Source organism: Silene latifolia, chromosome Y (assembly GCF_048544455.1).
Source record: "Silene latifolia isolate original U9 population chromosome Y, ASM4854445v1, whole genome shotgun sequence".
Lineage (NCBI taxonomy): Eukaryota > Viridiplantae > Streptophyta > Magnoliopsida > Caryophyllales > Caryophyllaceae > Silene > Silene latifolia.
In genome coordinates this window covers 461316321-461320339 of record NC_133538.1, presented here as the reverse complement: position 1 = coordinate 461320339, position 4019 = coordinate 461316321, and the positions used below count along the sequence as shown (strand labels likewise).

The 4019-nt window shown below is 37.3% G+C and overlaps 1 long non-coding RNA gene across 1 annotated transcript; it reads right to left on the bottom strand.

Annotated features, from left to right (window-relative positions):
• Positions 1-382: 382 nt before the first annotated feature.
• LOC141627120 (uncharacterized) lies at positions 383-3705 on the bottom strand. The gene is made up of 3 exons (XR_012536680.1): positions 3577-3705; positions 1393-2948; positions 383-1103 (listed from the first exon to the last, which is right to left on the bottom strand). It is a non-coding gene; the product is annotated as an uncharacterized LOC141627120 (long non-coding RNA).
• Positions 3706-4019: the final 314 nt, after the last annotated feature.

Genomic DNA, 4019 nt, shown 5'->3' with positions numbered 1-4019 from the left:
AAAAATTCTTCAGGTATTTTGTTCATGAATTCATTGGCGGTTGTCTTTGCTCAATGTTATTTTCTTCTTGCAATTGAGTCGAGCAACTCGGATTTGTTGTTTTTGATGATTTGTGGATTGTGTCGTTTCTAGGGTTATAGTTGGGATGACTGAGGGCTAGGTTGCACGAAAACGGACACGGCAATCCAAAAATTTTTGGACACGGACACGACAAAAAAAAAAAATCAATATACATATTAAATTAAAGGGAATTTGAAGAACATTATAACCAACATCTAAACTATGGTCATTTAAAGGCCACAAAGACGTAAAATGACAACAAATATTTATGTCTTATAGTCTTATACGTCAAACTCAAACAAGTCTTACAAATTGCAAAGTTCCAAATTACAAACACAAATTTAAATGAACATTAAAGCCTTACAAAATAAATAAAAACATCAAATGGTCCAAATTACAAACCCATCAACACCATCAAACCTCATTACCCGATGCATTATCATCAAAGTCACCAATTGCATCATCACCAAATAGCATCATTTCCATGTCGGGCTCATCAAGGGAAAGTTAGCCACATCAAGACAACCAACATCATCAAGATTATCATGCTCATCTCCACCAACATCCCACATCTTGGTTCTCCCCTTGATATACTCCTCACTATTTCTAGAAAGCAAGCGTAAATTATTATGAATTCTTACCAAGTCTTCGGCACTGTAATCTTGTTTCTAGCACAAGAGTGAATTAACTTGTAGATGCTCTAATTTCTTTCACTACAAGAAGAAGAAGAAGAAGAAGAAGAAGAAGAAGAAGGTTGGCCTAACAACTTGAATGCCAAACCTTGAAGATTAGAAGCCATGGAACCATAAGTAGCCCACCAATGCTTTGCTTCCATTAGAGACATGTCTTCTACACATTCCAAGTCTTTAAAGATATCATGATCTCTTCTCGAAAAGATGGCATACTCGGTGTTGGATTTTCTTCTATCATCCACACATGGGAAAAGTCTCCTAAAACAAAACAATCTTGAAGAAGAGACTTCATTATCAACATGTGGAGCAACTCGACCGGGAATTTCATCAATCCACTTTTGAGTATAAAACCTTAGAGAAAAAAACACAAGTATTATGGATGAGATTTAACACAAACAGGCTAAGGTATCTTTGAATGAGATTTAGGACAAGCAGCCATTATTTTAATACACTCAAACCATTTTAATAAAAACAAGCAGCCATTTTAATACACAAGCAGCCATTTGGACACAAACGAACTGACTTCGGCGATTTCCTAGTTAAAATTTGTATTCTAATAGATGTTACTTCTCTTCTACTTAAATTTCCTATAATTGAAGGAAGAATGGTAAAAAAAAAAACATAAGTTAGTAATAGTTACCTTGGAACTAAAGAATGTGCCAAGCTATGTAGAGGAGTACTAGTTTTAATCCAACGACTTGTAAGAATGCTTTCCACCCTTTTGAAAAAAAGTGGACTCTTCACTTGCACACTTATGCTCATGCTTGTATATAGCCTCTTTGACCTTGGAAGTCATAACCTCCCACCTCTCATATACCAAATGAAGTGAAGACCTATCGGTGTCACAATCTCTTATCATGTTATAGATAGGACGTGTAAACTCAAGGATATAATCAACTTTGTCCCACCAACAATCATCTAAGATCTTTTCCCTCACAAGTACAACTTGCCCACGATGATCTTCTCGATAGGTAGTCCACGCCTCACTAACTACCATTGATTGCAAGGAGGTTTTGAGAAGTTTCATTCTCTTAAGCATCACAACAATAGAAGCAAATCTTGTGTCGGCAACGGAAAGCAATTTCAAAGGAGAAAACTTATTGAAAATTGCTAGCCTCATCGAATGAGTCATTATATAATTCTTTATAAATAAAGCATCTACATGAATCTCCGTTATCCAATGACACTCACTATAAGTTTCTTAATTACTAGAAGTGTTCTTAGCTGCACAAATGTTTTTCAAAGCAAGATTAAGCGTGTGGACGACACATGGCGTCCAATATATATGTGAATATCTTCCCTCAATTAGTTCCCCAACACCTTTACAATTACTTGCATTATCCGTTAACACTTGTACAACATTTTGATCACCAATCTCATCTATTACCTCACTTAGCAAAGCGGCTATATACTCTTTGTCCTTCACCTCACCCGAGCAATCAACCGCTTTCATGAACATAAGACCACTTTCACAAGCAACCATGACATTGATCAAAGGTCCTTTGTGAGTCACTCCATCCATCACTTACTACACTAACTCCTTTCTCTTTCCAGGTACTCTTAATAGGCTCTAACTACCTCTCAACATTTTGCTTTTCTTGTTAGAGCAAGGTTGTTCTCAACTTATTATATCCCGGAGGAACATAGCCCGGAATCGAGTTAGAAGCGGCAAAGGAGAAAGACCTCACATAATAAGGATTCCTTGCTAGATTAAAAGGCAACCCTCCCGTATAAAATATTCTAGCAATTTCCGCATCTAAATGGTTACGACTTTGTATATTAAAAGTCATAGGAATGGTATTTGTGGATTTTCTTTTCTTACTGGTTTGGATATGTGGTTGCTTAGAACTAACACCGGAGGAAGAAGATTCATTAGGGAAAAGAGGAACTTTTGGTTGTGAAGCCTTTTTTTTAGCCTCTACTGCAGCATCCAGTTTGTGTAATGTAATTAGATCATCGTCTGACACTTTCTCACAACCACTAACTCCCTTCCCCGAAATTTGCAACAAGTGAGCCCTCACTCTAGTGTAACTGCTACCCTTAACCTCCTTACAAAAGTGACATTTAAAACTGGTATTGTCTCCACCTTGTGCTATTTTATCCCCCTTATCAACAAATCTCCACAAAATATTATCCTCAATGTCCTCACTTTGAGCACTAACACTACCGCCACTAAAATCCATTACCGAATATCGTCTGCAAAATATTAATCCAAGCAACAAAAATAGAGATCATACATAATAGTAACAATTAAACTATTCCAATACAAATCAATAACATTATTTACTAAGTTTCTGGCCATTTACTAAGCTAATAACAGCCTAACATAAGAAACATCCATAAGCTCCTGTCAATTTACTACAACTTAATTTACTACAACTTAATAGCCTAACATAAGAAACATTATTTACTAAGTTTCTGGCCATTCACTACAACTTAATTTACACAGTTAAGTTACTCGTCAATTGCCCATTTGATGCCTTGTTCTTAGCCGCACAAACATTACACCCATTTGAGGCAACAAAACTTGTATTAATGACATCAAAAGTAAAATACAATACAATTTAATTGATAAAAGATGATAACTTAGATGATGAAAGTGCCACAAATCGGTATGCAATGGAGGGGAGGCTGTTTGTGTGTATAGGAAATTAGATGATGAAAGTTGTACTTTAATTAACCAAGAACACTTCAAATCTTTACATTATAACAACAACATTCATTATAATTTATCAACACCTTAAAATAGAGAAATCAAAATAAAACTCTAACCCGAAATTGATAAATTGGGGGAAAAGTGGAATACTGGGAACGAAACTCAAACCTGGTGAGCACTTAGCAGTGGCCGGCGGCAAGGAGAGGCTGCGGCGAAGAGAAGGCGGCGGACGACGGTGAAGAGGCTGTTGGCGGCGAGCGGCGAATATTGTGGGAGAACAAGTAATTTAGGTTTGGGATTATGTTTATCGTGAAATTGTGAATGTCGTTGGGTGTGTACTATAGTTTGAAAAGCTTATTTGGCGTGTCCATATAAAACGGACCGTGTACAAGAAAATTGGACCGTGTCCGACACTTCTTCAATTAAAATAAAACCGAAGACACGGTTCATGGAGTGTCAGACACGTTTTTTGCCGTGTCCAAGGCGTGTCCGTGTCGGACACCGTGTCCGACACGTTTGGGCTGAAAATCTGCCGTGTCCGTGCAACCTAGACTGAGGGTGAAGCCGACCTAATTGTCGTCATTGTTGCTCGAACTAGGTAGCCAACTGCC